Raw genomic sequence first — 21,920 nt, forward strand, 5'->3', positions numbered from 1 at the left:
AAACATCCACAAGTCATTAAAAAATACAGGCTCTCTCCCATTTCTGAGGATTCTAAAAGTATTAAGCTTTAACTTACAGAGAATGGGAAACTAGTAAACAATCAGAGCAAGAGCACAAAGATGGTCTTCACTAGGAAAAAACCTCATGGGCACATCTTTGAAAGCTACCACGTGTTATTTGGAGTGAGAAAAACCTGAGAAAACTCCTTGCTCTAGCCCTTTTAGCTCTGTGATATTGAATATTTTCAAACTTGCCTTAACTGGAGATTTCACCGGTAAAAGAGAGGAAATTAATGGATCATTGTTATTATCAATTCAAGCAAGTTCTCATCTCTAGATGGAAACATGTAGTATTTCAGCCAAATTCTGTCTCCACACTTAGACCTTTGCTAATCCTCTCTTCAAATTTGTTCCTTGTTTTCTCCTAGAGGTCTGGCAGGAGAACAACAAATAAGCAACTGGAGAATGAGAAACCACATAGAACTAACAGAGTTCATCCTCCTGGGATTGTCAGATGACCCGCAGCTTCAGGGAGTGATCTTTGTCTTTCTGTTCATCACCTACATGCTCAGCATCACTGGGAACCTGACCATTATCACCCTTACCCTGCTGGGTGCTCACCTCCAGACACCCATGTATTTCTTCCTCAGAAACTTCTCCTTATTAGAGGTTTCATTCACCACTGTCAGCATACCCAAGTTCCTGGGCACCGTGATTACAGGAGATAAAACCATTTCCTTTAATGATTGTATTGTTCAGTTATTTGTTTTTCATTCTGTTGGGAGTCACTGAATTTTACCTCCTGGCTTCCATGTCCTATGACCATTATGTTGCCATCTGCAAACCTCTGCATTACATGACCATCATGAATCCCAGGTGTGAATACTCCTTGTCTTCTCTTCATCGCTGATTTCATTCATAATCATATTCCCTGCACTCATGTTGCTCTTAAACCTTAATTACTGTAGGTCTAATATTATTGACCATTTTACCTGTGATTATTTTCCCCTGCTGCAACTTTCTTGTTCAGACACAAAATTCCTAGAGATAATGGGGTTTTCCTGTGCTGTGTTTACTTCAATGTTCACTCTGGCATTAATATTTCTACCCTACATATATATCATCAGAACAATTTTAAGAATTCCTTCTCATAGTCAGAGGACAAAGGCCTTTTCCACCTGCTCATCCCACATGATTGTCTTCTCCATCTCCTATGGCAGCTGCATTTTTATGTATATTAAACCCTCAGCAAAAGACAGAGTGTCTCTGAGCAAGGGAGCTGCTGTGCTAAACACCTCGTAGCCCCCATGTTAAACCCTTTTATTTACAGTCTAAGGAATGAGCAAGTCAAGCGAGGCTTCATGGACAGGGCAAGGAAGATTGTATTTTTCTTAAGCAAATGAAATACTATGGTACATGAATTAGACACACCCACTGCAGGCAATTTAAAATATACAAAAATGATGTGCTCGTTTCAGCAGCACATATACTAAAATATGCAAAAATGAAGTCTGAGCAACTTCTTCATTTTACAATGGCCTTCCTGTCATCCTATTCATTACTTCTTTCTAACAGTTTACAAGCACATTTAATATACTTTCCCATTCAATTGATATAGCTTCATATGCCTGTCTGGTTCTCATTCTTCTGAACCCATTGTTAGCTGAAACTTCTTGAAAAATAATTATTTTAATTTGGAAAGGTGTACTTTGAGATTTATTTGGGAAGACAGCCATCACCCAGAATGGAAGGGATGTTGTATAATTATTGATATGATATTTTCCTTATTCTATAAGACAATATAATTTGTGATTTTCATTGATCTTTGTCAGAAATCCCTTCACCATCTTGCAGTTCCTCTATAAAAATTTTTCAAATGCCATATGATTTTTTTGAAAATGTGAATGTTTTCATTTAAAAACCAAAAAAATATTGCTTACCTAATAGAGTATGTCCATATAATCTACCTATTGATAAAATTAAAAAAAAAGCATAGTTCTTTGAGAACATAAATAGACCTCCATATTTCCAAATCCCATAATGACTCAGTAGATATAGACAGATATACAGGGTAGATACATGTATGCATACATCCACAGATACACAAATACTGTAGAAATTAGTGAAGAAATAGCTGTTTTAGATGTGTAGGATAAGTTCACCTTCTCTATTTCCATGGAATGTAACCTCTGCTTTCTGACTACAATGGGATATATATGATAGCTCCTGTCTTAGTTTTGGACTAGTTTGAAACTGGGCATGTATCTAAGTTTTTAATGCCTAAAGAGTAAAATCATTTAAGTTTTGTAGAAAATAAAAACTTCATCACAGAGCAAGACTTAGAATTTCAGCAGTTAAAATACTTGTCTACTCATTCAACTTAAAGTATTAGGTGTCTAAAGTATTTTGGATGATGTGTGTGTGTGTGCATGTGTGTGTGTGTGTGTGTGTGTGTGAAAAAGTGAAAGAAGATTATGGACAGAATAAAGTATTCTAAATAATGCAAACCATTATTTAGTAATATAAAATATTCTATAATCCTAAGTAGTGCTGCACCATTCCTAATGATCTCTATGCAATATATTCAACTGAGAAATACAGCACAGGACATGCTGAGCCGGGCTCTTTCCACAGTTTCACTGTTGTGGACATTGGGGTCTAGGTGCCCCTTTGGATCACTACCTTTGTATCTTTGGCTAAGTGCCTAGTAGCACAATTGCTGGGTCATAAGGTAGCTCTATTTTTAACTTTTTGAGGAACGTCCATACTGTTTTCCAGAGTGACTACACCACCCAGCATTCCCACTAACAGGGTAAGAGGGTTCCCCTTTCTCTGCCACCTCACCAACAACTGTCATTTCCTGAGTGGTTAATTTTAGCCATTCTGACCAGTGTAAGTGGTACCACATTATGATTTTCATTTGTATTTCCCTGATGCCAAGGGATGTTGAGCATTTTTTCATGTGTCTTTTGTATATTTGTATGTCTTCTTTGGAGAAGTGTCTGTTCACGTTTTCTGCCCATTTCTTAATTAGATTATTTGTTCTTTGGGTATTGAGTTTGATAAGTTCTTTATAGATTGTGGATACTAGCCTTTTATCTGATAAGTCATTTACAAATATCTTCTTCAATTATGTTGCTTGTCTTTGTAACCCAGGGATGAATCCCACCTGGTCATGGTGGATAATCTTTTTAATGTGCTGTTGGATCCTGTTTCCTAGGATCTTGTTGAGAATCTTGGCATCCATATTCATCAGTGATATTGGTCTGAAATTCTCCTTTTTGGTGTGGTCTTTGCCTGGTTTGGGGATCAGGGTAATGCTGGCTTCATAAAAAGAGTCTGAAAGTTTTCCTTCTGTTTCAATTTTTTGAAACAGCTTCAGGAGAATAGGTATTATTTCTTCTTTGAAAGTTTGGTAGAATTCCCCGGGGAATCCGTCAGGTCCTGGGCTCTTGTTTTATGGGAGGTTTTTGATCACTGCTTCAATCTCGTTACTAGATATCGGTCTATTCAGGTTGTCAATTTCTTCCTGGTTCAATTTTGGGAGTTTATAGTTTTCCAGGAATGCATCCATTTCATCTAGGTTGCTTAGCTTATTGGCATATAACTGTTGATAATAACTTCTGATGATTGTTTCTACTTCCTTAGTGTTAGTTGTGATCTCTCCCTTTTCATTCATAATTTTATTAATTTGGGCTTTCTCTCTTTTCTTTTGGATTAGTGTGGCCAATGGTTTATCGATCTTATTGATTCTTTCAAAAAACCAGCTTCTAGTTTCATTGATACGTTCTACTGTATCTCTGGTTTCTACCTCATTGATCTCTGCTCTAATCTTGATTATTTCCCTTCTTATGTGTGGAGTTGGTTTGATTTGTTGTTGATTCTCCAGTTCTTTAAGGTGTAGAGACAGCTGGTGTATTCTGGATTTTTCAATTTTTTTGAGGGAGGCTTGGATGGCTATGTATTTCCCCCTTAGGACCACCTTTGCTGTATCCCGTAGGTTTTGGACCAAAGTGTCTTCATTCTCATTGGTTTCCATAAATTGTTTAAGTTCTTCTTTGATCTCCTGGTTGATCCAAGCATTCTTAAGCAAGGTGGTCTTTAGCTTCCAGGTGTTTGAGTTCCTTCTGAACTTTTCCTTGTGGTTGAGCTCCAGTTTCAAAGCATTGTGATCTGAGAATATGCAGGGAATAATCTCAGTCTTTTGGTATCGGTTGAGCCCTGATTTGTGACCCAGTCTAGTCTATTCTGGAGAAGGCTCCATGTGCACTTGAGAAGAATGAGTATTCTGTTATTTTAGGGTGGAATGTTCTGTATATATCTATGAGGTCCATCTGCTCCAATGTGTCATTCAATACTCTTGTTTCTTTATTGATTTTCTGCTTGGATGATCTGTCTATTACTGACAGAAGTGTTAAGATCTCCTACTATTAATGTATTCATATCAATATGACTCTTTATCTTGATCAATAGTTTTCTTATGTAATTGGCTGCTCCCATATTGGGGGCATAGATATTTACAATTGTTAGATCATCTTGGTGGATAGTCCCTTTAAGAATTAGGTAGTGTCCTTCTGTATCTCTGACTACTGTCTTTAGTTTAAAATCTAATTTATCTGATATGAGAATCACTACCCCGGCCTTCTTTTGAGGCCCATTGGTATGAAAGATGCTTCTCTATCCCTTCACTTTCAGTCTGGGTGTATCCTTAGGTTCAAAATGGGTCTCTTGTAGATAACATATGGATGGGTCCTGTCTTTTTATCCAAACTGCAACCCTGTCATTTTATGGGTGCATTTAGGCCATTCACATTGAGAGTGATTATTGAGAGATACGTTTTTATTGACATCGTGTTACCTTTGAAGTCTTTCTTTCTGTCGATTGTCTCTATATTTCTGTTCAATGCTATTCTTAGAATTTCTCCTCTTTTCTAGAACCCCCCTTAATATTTCCTGCTGTGTCAGCTTGGTAGACTCATACTCTTTTAAGCCTTGCCGGTCTTGGAAACTCTTTATCTCTCCATCCATTTTGAATGTCAGTTTTGCTGGATAAAGTATTCTTGGCTGCATGTTCTTCTCATTTAGTGCCCTGAATATATCTTGCCAGCCCTTTCTGGCTTGCCAGGTTTCTGTGGACAGGTCTGACGTTATTCTGATGGACTTTCCTCTGTATGTAAGGAGCTTCTTTGTCTTAGCTGCCTTAAAGAGAGTTTCTCTACCATTATAATTCCTCATTCTTACTATCAGGTGTCTCAAGGACTTTTGAGAATCTATAATCTATATGTTGCTTGTCTTTTGGTTTTGTTGAATGTTTCCTTTGTTGTGCAAAAGCTCTTTATCTTGATGAAGTCCCAATAGTTCTTTTTTGCCTTTGTTTCCCTTGCCTTTGAAGGCATGTCTAGCAAGAAGTTGCTGTGGCCAAGGTCACAGAGGTTGCTGCCTGTGTTCTTCCCCAGGATTTTGATGGATTCCTGGCTCACACTGAGGTCTTTCATCCATTTTCAGTCTATTTTTGTGTGTGATGTAAGGAAATGGTCCAGTTTCATTCTTCTGCATATGTGTGTCCAATTTCCTCAACACCATTTGTTGAAAAGACTGTGTTTTTGCCACTGCATATTTTTTCCTGCTTTGTCAAAGATTAGTTGACCATAGAGTTGAGGGTCCATTTCTGGGTTCTCTATTCTGTTCCTTGATCTATGTGTCTGTTTTTGTGGCAGTACCATACCGTGTTGATGAGTGCAGATTTGTAATAAAACGTGAAGTCTGGAATTGTGATGTCACCAGGTTTGGTTCTCTTTTTCAACATTCCTTTGGCTAGTCAAGGACGTTTCTGGTTCCATACAAATTTTAGGATTATTTGTTCCAGCTCTGTGAAAAAAGTTGATGGTGTTCTGACATGGATTGTGCTGAACGTATAGATTGCTCTAGGTAGCATAGACATTTTAACAGTAGTTATTCTTCCAATCCATGAACAGAGTGGTTTTCCATTTCTTTGTGTCTTCCTCAATTTCTTTCATGAGTGTTCTATAATTCTGTGAGTATAGACACTTTGCCTCTTTGGTTAGGTTTATTCCTAGATATCTTATTATTTTTGGTGTAATTGTAAATAGGATCAACTCCTTAATTTCTCTTTCTTGTCTCATTGTTAGTCTATAGAAATACAACTGATTTATGATTGATTTTCTATCCTGCCACTTTGCTGAATTCCTGTTTGAGTTCTAGTAATTTGAGGATAGAGTCTTTGGGGTTTTCCACTTAAAGTATCATGTCATCTGTGAAGAGAGAGAGTTTGACTTACTCCTTTTCAATATGAATGTCTTTTATTTCATTTCATTGTCTGATTGCTGAGGCTAGTACTTCTAGGAGTATGTTTAACAACTGTAGTAAGAGTGGACATCCCTGCCATGTTCCTGACCCTAGGGGAAAATTTCTCAGTTTTTCCCCATTGAAAATGATTTTTGCCTGGGCTTTTCATATATGGCTTTTATGATACTGAAGTATATTCCCTCTATCCCTACTCTGCAAAGAGTTTTAATCAAGAAAGAATGCTGTACTTTGTCAACTGCTTTTTCTGCATCTATTGAGAAGATCATATGGCTTTTGTTCTTTCTTTTATTAATGTAGTGTATCACATTGATTGATAGGTAGATGTTGAACCACCCTTGCAGCCCAGGAATAAATCCCACTTGATCGTGGTGATTTATCCTTTTAATGTATACTTTTGGATCCTTTTGGCAGATCCTTTTGGTTAGATCTTAATGTACTGTTGGATCTTGGTGAGAATTATTGCATCCATGTTCATCAGGGATATTGGTCTGTAATTCTCCTTTTTGGTCTTTGTCTGCTTTTAGGATCAAGGTAATGCTGACCTCATAGAAAGAGTTTGGAAGCTCTCCTTCCATTTCAATTTTTTGAAACAGCTTCAGTGGAATAGGTATTATTTCTTCTTTAAATGTTTTAGTAGAATTCCCCTGGAAAGCCATCTGGTCCTGGACTCTTGTTTGACTGCTTCAATTTCCTTGCTAGTTATGGGTCTGTTCAGGTTTCCTATTTCTTCCTGTTCACTTTTCACAGTGTGTACATTTCTAGGAATGTATTCATTTCTTCCAGATTGCCTAAATTGTTGGCATATAGTTGCTTATAATATGTTCTTATAATTGTTTGTATTTCTTCAGTGTTGGTTGTGTTCTCTCCTCTTTCATTCATGATTTTGTTTATTTGGGTCCTTTGTGTTTTGATAAGACTGGTCAGAGGTTTATCTATCTTATTAATTCTTTCAAAGAACCAGCTTCTAATTTCATTAATCTGTCCTACCATTCTTTTTGGTTTCTATTTCATTGACTTCTGCTCTAATCTTTATTAATTTTCTTCTCCTCCTGGCTTTAGGCTTTATTGTTATTCTTTCCCCCAACTCCTTTAGGTGTAAGGTTAGGTTGTGTATTTGAGACCTTTCTTGTTTATTGAGAAAGGCTTGTACTGCTATATACTTCCCTCTTGGGACCACCTTTGCTGCATCTCAAAGGTTTTGAGCAGTTGTGTTTTCATTTTCATTAGTTTCCACATTTTTTTAAAATTCTTCTTTAATTTCTTGGTTGACCAATTCATTCTTTAGTAGGATGCTCTTTAGTCTCTATGTATGTGAATTCTTTCCAAATTTCCTCTTGTGATTGAGTTCAAGTTTCAAAGTATTGTGCTCTGAAAATATATAGGGAAATGATCCCAATCACTTGGTACCAGCTGAGGCCTGATTTGTGAACCAGTATATGATCTGTTCTGGAGAATGTTCCATGTGCACTCATGAAGAATGTGTATTCTGATGTTTTAGGATGGAATGCTCTGAATATATTTGTGAAGTCCATCTGGTCCCATATGTCATTCAAAACCTTTGTTACCTTTTTGATCTCCTACTAGATGATCTATCTATTGCAATCAGTGAGGTGTTAAAGTTCCCTATGATTGTTGTATTATTATCAATATGTTTATACTCATCAATGTTGTTGCATATCTTTACAAAAGAAAAAAGAGAAAGAGGGAAATGAACAATGATAGAATGGTCAGAGCTTGTCCTGCTGAGTCTTTCTGATGATCTTGATCTTCTGGTTGAGGTTTTACCTTTCTTATTTATCACATACATATTATGTGTCACTGGCAACCTGGCTATCATTACTTGGTAGACTTCCATCAATAGCCACCTATGTGTTTCTTAGCTGAAACTACTCTATCTTAGAAATCTCATTTACCACTGTATGTATCTGTAGATTTCTGGGGACAAACACCACCAAGCATAAAATCCTTTCTCATAAGAGTTGTACCATAATAATTTTTCTTTATCTTCATGGAGGTGAATGAATTTCCCGTTCTAATTGCCATGTTCCTTGACCCCTCTGTTGCTATTTGTAAACCCCTTCATTACACCACCATCATTAGCAGGAAATTATACAACCTGTTTGTGCTCTATGCATGGCTGGGCAGGTTCCTGACCATTTCTCCAGGTGTTATTTTTCTGCTCCAGCTGGAGAAGTGTGCATCCAATATCACAGATAACTGCCTGTGCATATCTTTTGCTTGTATAACCATCTTGTCAGATACATGATTCCTAGAAGTAATCTGTTTTTCCCTTGTTTTGGTTACTTTGCTATTTACTTTAGCATTGTGATTTTGTCCTAATATACATCACACATGCCAGTGAGACAAAAAAGTTTTATTCCACTTTTATTTCTCACATGATTGTCATTGCCATTTCCATATATGCTAATTACTCAGCAGGGAGAAAAGGGGCTTCATTGACCAAAGAAGTAGCTATTCTCAATAACTCTGTTGACCCCATGCTGACCTCCTTCATTTACTCCCCAAGGAGCCGGAAAGATACAAACCTTCAAAGATTTGACCCTTATAGTACTGTCTCATACAAAGAAATCAAAGTTCTGATTAATATGAACTAATGTTATTGTGAAGATTTAACAAGAGAAAAATGAAAGTTAAAATTTCTAATCTGCTATCTTCTTATATCAATGTCACAGCTACAGGAAATGCTGAGATTATTTGTTAAACATTCTTTACATCATGGCTGAGTTGTGTCTTTCTTTAAAGTATCTCTAGGTTCCATGTAAGTGATTTATAATTATGAATATAAAGTCACTGGTTATGAAACATCAATCATTTTGCTTACTATTATAAATAATAAAAATATTATATCAAAACACTAGTTCCAAAAGATATATGCACCCCCACATTTTTACAGTATTCAAAATGCTCAAAATATGCAAGCAGCCTAAGTTTATGTTTATAGATGAATAGAGAAAGAAAAATATACATATACATATACATATACATATACATATACATACACATATACATATACATATACACACAATGGGATTTTACTCAGCTATAAAAAAAAGAATGAGATCTTGCCATTTACAGCATCAAGCAACACAGAGGATACTATGCCAAGTGAAATATACCAGATAGAGAAAGACGAATACCATATGCTTTCACTTATATGTAGAATCCAAAAAGCAAAACGAACAAGTAAACCAGAAAACAAAGCAGAAACAGACCCATCAGTACAGAGAACAATACAGAGAACACATATGCCGACAAAATCACAAATGCCAGATGAAAGATGTTGGAGCGATAGGTACAATGGGTGAAGAAGAGTCGGAGGTACAGGCTTCTAGTTATGGAATAAATAAGTCACAGGAATAAAATGTACTGCAGAGGGAATGTAGTCAATGCTATTGTAATCCTGTTGGATGGTGACAGGTGATAACTACTCTTATGGTGAGCATAGCACAATGTATAGACTTGCTGAATTGCAACGTCATAAATCTGAAGCTACTGTAACATTGTGTGTCAGCAATACTCAATAAAAACAAACAAATAAAGCATCATTGATGAATGAGTAGAAGTGAACTGAGGTGCCAAAGGGGAAAGACCTTATGTGACTGTGAACATCCTAAAGGAGAAGAAAAAGTAAGATTATTAAAACAATAAGGAAAGAAAACCACAGGTATTCTGGAATGGAAAAGGTGAGGGTGGATGGGGTGAAGTGAAATTGCAGAAAAAGGTCAAATACTACTGTGCTTTGACCTTGCTAAAATTAGACACTTACATTGAGGATACTAAGAAACCTTTCTTCTTTCCCTGAAAAATGAGAAGTATGAATTTCTCAGACCCATGTCCTCTGAACTAAAAACATTACTTGCAGGGGATACCATACCATGGCTTTGGTGCTTTAAGTGACTCACTGTCCAACCTCTCATGTTGTTCCTAGCCTAGTGATATTAGAGAAGTTGACCATTTATTTAAAAAGAAAAAAAAACAGATTCATACATATGAATAAATTCTGGATGGATTAGGAAGCAAATGGGAACAGCAGAACCATAGAAACAGTGAGCACATGAATGTGTGGAAAGTTGCTCTAAGAAGAATAGGTCACCAAGAATTCATGATACTTTTTTTTTAGAAGAAGCACCTCATAAATAAGTTAAGGAGAGTTTCTGAAGACTTGATTCAACAAAAGAAATTCACTATGGGTTTATATCCAAGTACATAAATATCTCCTACTATTAAATAAGACATAATCCCCAAAAAGTGAACATGAGATAGGAATAGACAATTCATGGATGAGAAATAGAATTTTTAAAAATGTTCAATCTCTCTAAAGTATGCAAACTGAAATAAGTGTGTCAGAGAAAGACAAATACCATATGATTTCAACTCCTAAGTGGAATTTAAGAAACAAAACAAGTGTGCAAAAGTAAACAAAATAGAGAGAGACAAATCAAGAAAGAGACTCTTTTTTTTTTTTTTTTTTTATAATTTTATTTATTTATTTGACAGAGGAAAGATCACAAGTAGGCAGAGAGGCAGGCAGAGAGAGAGAGAGGAGGAAGCAGGCTCCCTGCTGCGCAGAGAACCCGATGTGGGGCTCGATCCCAGGACCCTGAGATCATGACCCGAGCCGAAGGCAGAGGCCTTAACCCACTGAGCCACCCAGGCGCCCCTCAAGAAAGAGACTCTTAAATGTTAGAGAACAAACTGATATTTACTAAAGAATGGGTGAAATAGTTAATGCAGATTAGGGGGAACACTCCTTGGAATGAGCACCAGGTGTTGTAGGGAAGTTTTGAGTTACTATAGTGTACACCTGAAACTAAAACTACACTCTATGTTAACTAACTGGAATTCAAATAAAAAGTTTTTTAAAAAGATGTGATTATAAACTTAAGTATAGAAGCATATGGGGATTTTGCTGTGCTTTAGCCATCAAAACTCCACTGTTTATAATCTTTCTCTCAAGCAGCATCTTCTTTTATTATGCTATAAGTGTCTGTAAGCTTAAGTGTAGACACATATGGGAATAGCCCTGTGCTTATTATACACCATATAATTATTCTTTCAAGTAGCATGTCTTTCGTTAAGATATAAGTAGCTGTAAACTTAAGTGTAGAAGCATATGGAGATTGCCTTATGCTTAACTCATTGAAATGGCTCTATGTTTGATCAATTGTTCAAGTAAAATCTTCTTTCATTAAAATATGTGTTTGTAGACATATCTGTAGGAGCATGTGGATTACCCCTGTGCGTAACTCACTAAAACTACATTAGGTACAAAAAATGTTCAGCCTTGGGTGAGCCTGGGTGGCTCAGTCAGTTACATGTCTGAGTTTGGCTGAGATCATAATCTCAGGGTCCTGGGATAGATCCCCACCTTGGACTCTCTCTCTCCCTCTACTCCCTGCTGGTGCTCTCTCCTGCTATCTCAGTCTCTTCCTTTTTCTCTTTTTTTTCCTTAAGATTTTATTTTTAATTATTTATTTGATAGAGACACAAATAGAAAGGGAACACAAGCAGGGGAAGTGGGAGAGGGAGAAGCAGTCTCCTTGCTAAGCAGGGAGCCCGATGTGGGGCTTGATACCAGGACCCTGGGTTCATGACCTGAGCCGAAGGCAGATGCTTAATGACTGAGCCACCCAGGTGCCCCTCTCTGTCTCTTTCTCTCAAATAAATAAACAATATGTTTTTTTTTTAATTTTCAACATAACAGTATTCATTGTTTTTGCACCACACCGAATGCTCCATGCAATACGTGCCCTCCCTAATACCCACCATCTGGTTCCCCCAACCTCCCACCCCCTGCCCCTTCAAAACCCTCAGGTTGTTTTTCAGAGTCCATAGTCTCTCATGGTTCACCTCCCCTTCCAATTTCCCTCAACTCTTTTTAAAAGAATGTTCAAACTCTCTAACAATTGGGGAATATAAAATTAAAAGAATAAACATTTGTCTGTTAAGAACCTCCTGTATCCTAACTAGTCTGTAAGCACTTTCATTCCTTATTTCATTTAATCATTAGGATACCCTAGGAGTTAAGACTATTAGTCTTCTCATTTTATGAGAAGAGTAATTAATGCACGGAAAAGTTAATTAATTTCTCCAAGTTTACAAAGATATTGTGTCTCTTTACCTTTAATATCTGGGCTCTCTGATCTGGTCTTTACATGACTGTCTTTAGTAGTAAGTGTATTGTGGCTTCGTCTCATCTTTACATTTGTAAAATATGTAAGTGATTTCTAATATCTGTGATGCTTGGCTTGCAATGGTGTTTATTCTTGTCTGTGGGAGGGAAATTTTGAAATATCTATCAAAATTTAGTACTCACATATATGTTCTACCAGTACTTGTACATATGCAAAAGAATGCATGCAAATGGATTTAGCATTGCACCTAATGATGTGATATTGGTAGCAAATGATTTCCTAAAACTTAACCAACAATGAAACTGCTAAGTTATATACAAGTCTCCTCTGGTATTCTCTGCAATTCACTCTTATAATTAAAAATGAAAAGTTAAAGTTTCAAATACTCTTCTGAATTTTCAAGATTTTAAAATGCTTCTTTGATAGGAGAAGATGGTGTGATGGGAAGACCCTGAACATGCCTCCTCCAGAGACCACACCAAATTATGCTTATTAGTAGTACAATTCCTCCTGAAGAACTAGGGCTGACTGGACAGCTTCTGAGCAACCAATGACAAAGACAAAGGCAAGAGCACAGAATAAACAGGGAGACATAGTAACAGAGGGAGCCCCCACCCCCTTACTGGGAACATAAGTGAGAGGGATAGTACTGAAGGACTGGGAATAGATTCCTCTGTCCTTGGGCAGAAAAAAAAAAAAAAAGATGTAATTTAAAAACACCAAAGAGCTGCAGGGATGCTGTCTCCCCATATACCCTAAAAGCCCAGACTGGACTAGAATCTGCATCCGGTGGCCTGAGACCTTAGTGAGCAATACCTATCAAAATACCAATAGCATTTTTCACAAGAACAGATAATCATAAAATGTGTATGGAACCACAGAAGACCCCAATAGCCAAAGCAACCCTGAGAAAGAACAAAGCTGGAGGTATCCCAATCCCAGATTTCAAGATATATTACAAAGGCATAATAATCAAAACAGTATGGTACAAAAGTAGACACATAGATCATTAGATCAATACAACAGACTACAGATCCAAGAAATAAAACTGTGATCATAGAGTCAATTAATCTATGAAAAGGAGATAGGAAAATACAGTGCAGAAAGAAGAGTATTTTCAATAAAAAGTGCTGGACAGTTACACATAAATGAATGAAATTGGCCACTTTCCAATACCATGTACTCAAATAAAAAAAAAAATTCTAAAAAAAAAAAACTCAAAATGGATTAAAAACCTAAATGTGAGACCTGGAACCATAAGTAATCCTAGAAGAAATCATAGGCAGTAATTTCTCTGGCATCGACTGTAACAACAATTTTCTAGATATATCCCCTAAGATAAGGGAAACAAAAACAAAAATAAACTATTGGGACTGCAGAAAAATAAAAAGTTGTTACACAAAAAATGAAACCATCAACAAAACAACAAGTTTACCTACTGAATGACAGAAAATATTTGCAAACGATATATCTGATAAGGGTTTAATTCCAAAATACATAAAGAACTTATGAACTCTACACCAAAAAAGCAAACAATCTATTTAAAAAATGGGCAGAAGACCCAAACAGACATTTCCCCAAAGACATATAGGTAGCCAACAGACACATGAAAAGATGCTCAACATCATGAATTAAAAGGGAAATACAAATCAAAACCACACTGAGATGTTACCTTATACCAGTTAGAATGGCTGAAGTCAAAATGACAAAAAATAACACATGCTGATAAGATGCGGAGAAAAAGGACCCCACGTGCACTGTTGGTGAGAATGTAAATTGTTACACCTACTGTGGGAAACATTATGAAGTTTCCTCAGAAAATTAAGAATTTAAAGAATTTAGGTCAAAAGTACTTTTTGACCTAATGATTTTATTATTAGGTATTTACCAGCCCCCCCCAAAACCCACTAATTTCAATAATATACACACCTCTATGTTTATTGCAACATTATTTACAATAGCCAGGACATGAGACAACTTAAGTGTCTGTCAATAGACACAATAGATGAATGGATAGGGAAGAGGTGATTTTATATATATGTATTATATATAATATATACAATTGTGTGTGTATGTATATACATGTATATAAAATAAGACAATATACATATATATACATATATTCTGTATATATGTACATGTATACATACATAAGTGTATGTGTATATATATATACATATGCATGTGTGTGTGTATATATACATATATACAGTGGAATAATACACAGCCATAAAAAGGGGTGAGATCCTGCATTTCAAATAACATGGATGTATGTAGAAGGTATTATCATAAGTGAAATAGCTCAGACTGAGAAAAGCAAATACCATATGATTCTCCTCATAGTGGCTACTTTTAAAAAAAATGAATAAACAGGGCACCTGGATGGCTCAATTGGTTAAGTGTCTGCCTTCAGCTCAGGTCATAATCTGAAGAACCTGGGATGGAGGCCCACATGGGACTCCCTGCTCAGTGGGGAATTTGCTTCTCCCTCTCCCCTGCCCATGCTCATGCTCTCTCTCACTCTCTCTCAAATAAATAAATAAAACATTTTAAATAAATAAATAAATAAACAAACAACAAAAAACAGAACCAAACATGTAAATATGGAGAACAAACTGATGGTTGTCAGAGGAGAGGTGGGTTGGGGGTTGGGTAAAGTGGGTGAAGGGGAGAGGGAGATACAGGCTTTCACTTATGAAATAAGTTAAGTCCTGGGAGTAAAACACACAACAGAAGGAATACAATCAATGATATTGTAATACCAGTGTAAGGGGACAGATGGTAGCTAGACTTGTGATGAACACAGCATAATGTATAAATTTGTCAAATCACTAAGTGAGTACCTGAAACTAACTTAACAGTGTAAGTCAACTATACTCATGTTTTTAAAAAAAAATTAATAACAAAAAAGAAAGAATAGGTAAGTTTGTTGAGCACAGAGCAGACATTTTCAAGGTAATAATGAGATCCAGAACTGGTCCCATGGATTGTGGATATAGTAAGCAGGTTGGGGCTGAGAGTTGACAAGATAAAGGAGGCTTTTAGATCTGGCAGAGGATTTAATCCTGAATGGTTTTTGGAAGAAGGTGGGCAATAGCCTAACACTAAAGTCTGAAAATGTTTTTTGTGTTTGGTTTTTTGGTTTTGGGGTTTGTTTCTTTTAACAAAAGAACTTGGTAATTGAGACATTTTCATTTCAAAGCCCTATTTTCACTTTAAAGTTAGTAACAAAAATACACAACAAAAATAAATAAATAAAATAATTTGCTTATTCATTCTACTTTTTACAGGTGGAGGTGTATCAATTAATAAAGTCTGACTGCTACTTTTGAAGGGTCCACTACTGTGTAGCTCAGCCCTGTATTTAACCAGTCCCAAAGGAACTGAGAATAAACTATCTGCTGAGTATAGACTGAGCTCCATGGGCGTATCGGGAAAAATAAGTACAGACAAAGGGAAACTAGCCTGATTGTGTTGCTGGTAAGTACACTTTTGCTTTTATGTCACTGCATTGCTAGCTTTCTAGGAAGATGCACGTCACAGCATCAATATACTTCTTGAGTTTATCTCTTTTTGCAACTTTTCCTTCCTTCACCCTGGTCTCTCAGGGATTTATACAATGACCAGAGAAGGTAAGATTGTTTAGTATTTGGATAGTAGTCAGTCAATCTTCATCTTATCCAGGGAGCTGTGAAATATTTTACCTTCCAGTCATAGGGTTGTACCCCCTGGAAATCTCTTAAAGAACTCACAGGCTTACAATAGTACTTCTTGGAGTTCAGTTCAGAACAATGTTTATGGTAATATGGAAACATAAAAGTGATAAAAAGAAATTGCTTTGATTAGAGCAGAGGCTATAGAAAGCTTGTGTGCAATCAAGCCTCCATTTTCTGAGTGTGAGAGGCTTTTACATGACAGAGGCAAGGGTAAACTCATGACAGAAACCTCCTGAAGTAGATTATGAGTGCATTGCCTCACACATTTTAAGTAAATTAAGAAAATCAGGGGTTATATTTATGACTTGAATCATTAGACATAACAAAAAGTAAGTACGTTTGGGCACCTGGGTGGCTCAGTGGGTTAAGCCTCTGCCTTCAGCTCAGGTCATGATCTCAGGGTCCTGGGATCAAGCCCCACATCAGGCTCTCTGCTCAGCGGGAAACCTGCTTCCCTTCCTCTCTCTCTGTGCCTGCCTCTCTGCCTACTTGTGATCTCTGTCTGTCAAATAAATAAATAAAATCTTAAAAAAAAAAAAAAAAGTACGTATGTTCCATACTTGTCAGTGAATGTGCTTACCCCCCATTTCAGAGGTTATTTTGTTGAAATAAATTGCAGGGATTCCCAAGTTATCACATTAGTATATTTATAATTACTAATTTTATGATTTACTACTTCAGTCATTTTTCAAAATATGGTAGCAATCTCTGTCTTTTGATCTGACAGTTTTGCTGGTGTCTTATAACAAAAGTGTGTTTATTCCTTAAGGAAGAAACGTTGATTGTCAGGAAAAATTAAAAGAAAAAAAGAGGCACAATATAAGCTTGACATTTATCCCCTACAGGAAGAAAATAATACAGCAAATATTATTGAGAACTTATAGCATAAATAAAACATTGGTTTCTAAGAATAAAGATAGAACATGATGGATAAAAGTCATATAAGATAACATTTTTTTAATCATAAAAAGCATTTAAAGTTTTCTGCATTGAACATTTCTCCAAAACCAAATTCACTGAATTTACTAAAAAAGAAACTTATTTATTTTGGTTAACTGTTTTTTTTTTAATTGAAACAAAATGAGCTTAATTTTTTAATTTTTTTTAAATTTTCTTATTATATTCAGTTAGCCAACATATAGATTATATTTTTTAAGGATTTTATTTATTTATTTGACAGAGAGAGAGAGCACAAGCAGAGGGAGCTGGAGGCAGAGGGAGAAATAGGTTCCTAACTGAGCAGGGAGCCTGATGCCAGACTAGATCCTAGGACCCTGGGAGCATGGCCTGAGCCGAAGGCAGATGTATAACTGACTGAGCCATCCAGGTGCCCCATATTGATTACATTTTAATAATCTACAGTTTTTATAAAGTAAATTTTACAGAGAATTCTATTAATTCTACTTATTTACTCTTCTGGAAAGAAGACAATGAGATATTTTGTGATCAAAAAATTCCCTTATGAACTCCTCTTGTCCTCAAATATGGAGAGTAACAAAACAAAGTGAACATAGTTTAAAATGAAAAAAAAAAAAGGAAGTCAATTGTTAATTTAAATACAGAACATGAAGATGATATGAATGGATCACTATGTTGTAAAAATTATGTTATTTATATGGCTTCTTCTATGTATTAAATGATATTTCTGGCTTCTGTTTTCTTTCACACAAATAAAGAATTTTATTCTCATTTACAACCAAGGCAATTCTAGTCTCATATTTCTAAGACAGGAAATACATTTATTTCTACTGGTCACATTTAAAAAGTATATATGTTAAGAATAACAATGATCATGTTCTTATTAAGCTCAGGAATTATAACAGAGACATCAGCTTCCACCAAAATGAGAAGATGAAGTTTGTAAGTGGCATCAAAGTTAAAACTCAGAATTAGGTATTTCAGTCCTAAGAACACACAATCTTGGAAACTGGAAAATAATGCTTCAATATCTAAATTACAGATGTGATAGCTAGTATTGCAGGAACGAATTTCCTTTGCCTCTGGAGACATATCTAGAAAAATGTTACTGTGGCCAATTTCAGAGAGATTACTCCTGTGCCCTCTCCTAGGATTTTTATGCTTTCAGGTCTCACATATAGATCTTTAATCCATTTTGAGTTTAGTTTTGTGGATGGTGTAAGAGAGTGGTGTATTTTCATTCTTCTGCATGTAGCTGACCAGTTTACACCACCATTTGTTGGAGAGACTCTCTTTCTTCCCATTGGATGTTCTTTCCTCCTTTATGGAATGAAGACACTCTTAACTGTAGAGAACAAACTGATGATTACCAGAGGGGAGATGGGTGGGAGAAAGGGAGAAATAGGGGATGGGGATTAAGGAAGGAGTACACGGGTCCTGATGAGCACTGGGTGATGTATGCAATTGTTGTATGCACTATATTGTACAAGTGAATTGAATATAAGTGTGTGTTACCAACACTGGAATTAAAATAAAATAAAAATTAAGAAATAAAAATTAATAAATATGCTGCATATATAGACAATTTGCTTACAGGTACAGGCATTATGTAAAGTCACTCATGAGGGGACTTTTAACATAGACCTATGAATATGTTTTCCTTTTCAAGAGAGGATGTGTAAAATATATATGCTTTAACAGACTGAGTGGATATTGCAAAACTGCACACAGGAAAAATGTTCCATTGCTTCATTTCATTAGAGCTACTAATATGAACATTAAAATTTTTAAACCCTCAATTCCTTTACTATTCACATACTCTTTTTTTTGTCTTGTTTCCCAACAGTAGATTTTGCTTAAAGAAAATAAAAGGCAGCATGAGAAACCACACAAAGATTACAGAGTTCATTCTCTTGGGCATCTCAGATGACCCACAGCTTCAGGTTGTGATCTTTATCTTTTTATTTATGGCTTATGTATTAAGTGTCTCTGGAAACCTACCATCATCATCCTCACCTTGATAGACTGTCATCTCAAGGCTCCTATGTATTACTTTCTGCAGAATTTCTCCTTCTTAGAAATCACATTCACCAGTGTCTCTATCCCCAGATTTTTGGGGGCAATCATTACGAATATCAAGACCATTTCCTATAACAATTGTTTAGCTCAACTATTTTTCTTCATCTTCATGGGTGTTTCTGAATTTTTCTTCTTACTGCCATGTCTTTTGATCGTTACATTGCCATCTGCAAGCCTCTTCATTACACCACCATCATGAGCAAAAAAATCTGCACCCTGCTTGTCTTTGGGTCCTGGCTAGGAGGATTTCTTACCATTTTCCCACCACTCATGTTCATCCTCCAGCTAGATTTCTGTGCTTCTAATGTATTTGATCATATCTCTTGTGACTATTTGCCCATTTTACAACTCTCATGCTCAGATACATGGCTTTTAAAGATGACTGGCTTTTACTTTGCTTTTGTCACTCTGCTCTTTACTTTAGCATTAGTGATTCTCTCCTACCTGTGCATCCTTAGCACGATCTTGAGAATCCCACCTGCTAGTCAGAAGAAAAGGGCTTTCTCCACATGCTCCTCTCACTTGATTGTCATTTCCATCTCTTATGGGAGCTGTATATTCATGTATGTCAAGCTTTCGTCAAAAGAAAGAGCATCACTGACCAAAGGAGTAGCTATTCTCAAACCTCAATTGCCCCCATGTTGAACCCTTTTATTTATACCCTAAGGAATCAGCAAGTAAAACAAGCTTTCAAAACTTGCTGCATAAAGTACTATTTTCTAGAAACAAATGAAAGTATGTATTAACATGAATAGATGTCATTGTGAAGATCCAATAAAGGACAAATAAAATTTCAACTTCTATAGTATCCTCCAATATCCATCTCATAGACACTTGTAAAGCAAAGCACTTCAATTTTTCTTTTAAACCAAAAGTAACTACGTTATGTCTTTTTTTCAAACCCTCTATAGGTTCCGTTTCTTTATTGAGTTACAATTCTATACAGAAATGCAGTGGCTATAAAACATACCTAATTTTGCTGATTGTTATGAATAATAAAAAATATTGTATGTGGTAATAGCTAAAGGAGTAAACAGTTTAATCAACTTACTCTAAAATATTATTTTGTTACTGATATTGCAGTTTCTTTCTTAAAGTTATAAAAAACGAAATATATTATCTGCAACAACCATATTTTTTTACATAATATCTGCAGTGTTTGTTCAATTCCTCCCTTCAGATATAGGCTTGAGTGTTTACTTTACTGCTTATAAATTATTTGAAGGTCATATATCTTCTATTTTGTAGTTATGCTTAAGGTATATGATATGTCTTATTTTATATACTCTCCTTGTTCATCTGTATTATATTTAAAAATATGAGATAAATGAGTATTTAGGCAGTCACCGTTACACTCATGCCACCTGGAAGTCTAATAGGAATTTCACAAATAATAATATCTCTTTTGTAGAGAGCATTTATTCTATGCCATATACTCAACTAGGTATGTCCTCAATCATACCGTATTTAGTTTTCAAAGTTATATGGCAAATTAGAATGATTATCTCTTTTTCACAAATATGTAAATTGAGAGGTTGAGTTTTTCACCTGAGGTCTTGAGCTATAACAGCCGATATAATAACCTGATTTGAAAATGAAACAAAATAAAATGACGAAAAATTTATGCTTGTTCTATTTTACATTTTACAAACTCTTATGGACCTGCATATATTGCTTAGCTTTTACTAAAGACAGGCACAATTTTATTGGTGTTTTACACTCACATCATATCATTTGGGGATGATTATATTATCATGGTCTAGTCAAGGAAGGTGCCAATATACACTGGAACATTAATCAATCAAAGTAAGAACCTCCTCAACTGACACTGCTGGTGAACAACAGAGTGAGAAGGAAAAAAAGTATAAAGCACTAGCAGTATTAGAGTAGCAAAAATTCTTCTTGGAAGGCAGATTAAAGTTAATAGAGGTGGGGTGCCTGGGTGGCTCAGTGGGTTAAGCCTCTGCTTTTGGCTCAGGTCATGATCCCAGGGTCCGGGGATCGAGCCCTGCATCCGGCTCTCTGTTCGGCAGGGAGCCTGCTTCCCCCTCTCTCTCTGCCTGCCTCTCTGCTTACTTGTGATCTCTGTCTGTCAAATAAATAAAATATTTTTTTTTAAAGTTAATAGGGGCAATGAATGACTTAGTACAATGTGCTAGATTACCAGTTTTTAAAAATGTCATGGTGTAAGGGCACTTTTGGTAGAGTTCTGAAGTATGAATTGAGATACTTTTTTGGTAATCTCTGTCTGAAAAATAATTTCTGTCAGTATGTTTGTTTCTCAAGAGAAACAAATCACATTTAGAATGGTTGTTTGTTCATTGTTATTTTTTCTGTCTCATTGGACACTGTCCCCCAAGCTTCTTTATCAAATCTCAATTCTAATGTGTATTATGTTTTATATTCCTTAGTGTTTTGTGTGCAGTCCTGTTCTGGCAATTTTGATTCACTGAATTATTCCCTGTGAGCCATCGGCAGAGAGAACAGATAAAACATTACGTAACTCATGCTACATAAGATCTGTGTAGAAACCACATCAGACAGTTTTAAAATACTTTCAGGTGTTTTTTTCTCTCTCATACATTTGCTCCTCTCTCACTCTCTATACTCAAGAAATAACAAGAAACTTAAGACAAAAACATTAACAATAGAAAGCAAAGAGGTACACTAAGAGGACATGTGTTCAGGAATGCTGGTTTCCCTAGATTGCAACAATGGCAACTGCT

The 21,920-nt window shown here is 35.9% G+C and overlaps 1 pseudogene across 1 annotated transcript; it reads left to right on the forward strand.

The window, feature by feature from the left end:
• Positions 1–465: 465 nt before the first annotated feature.
• Positions 466–19,927, forward strand: LOC308347500 (olfactory receptor 6C3-like; annotated as a pseudogene). The gene is made up of 2 exons: positions 466–748; positions 19,281–19,927. The product of its transcript is annotated as an olfactory receptor 6C3-like (transcript).
• Positions 19,928–21,920: the final 1,993 nt, after the last annotated feature.

The sequence above is a fragment of the Martes martes genome, assembly GCF_963455335.1.
Source record: "Martes martes genome assembly, chromosome: 8".
In the NCBI taxonomy this organism is placed as follows: Eukaryota; Metazoa; Chordata; class Mammalia; order Carnivora; family Mustelidae; genus Martes; species Martes martes.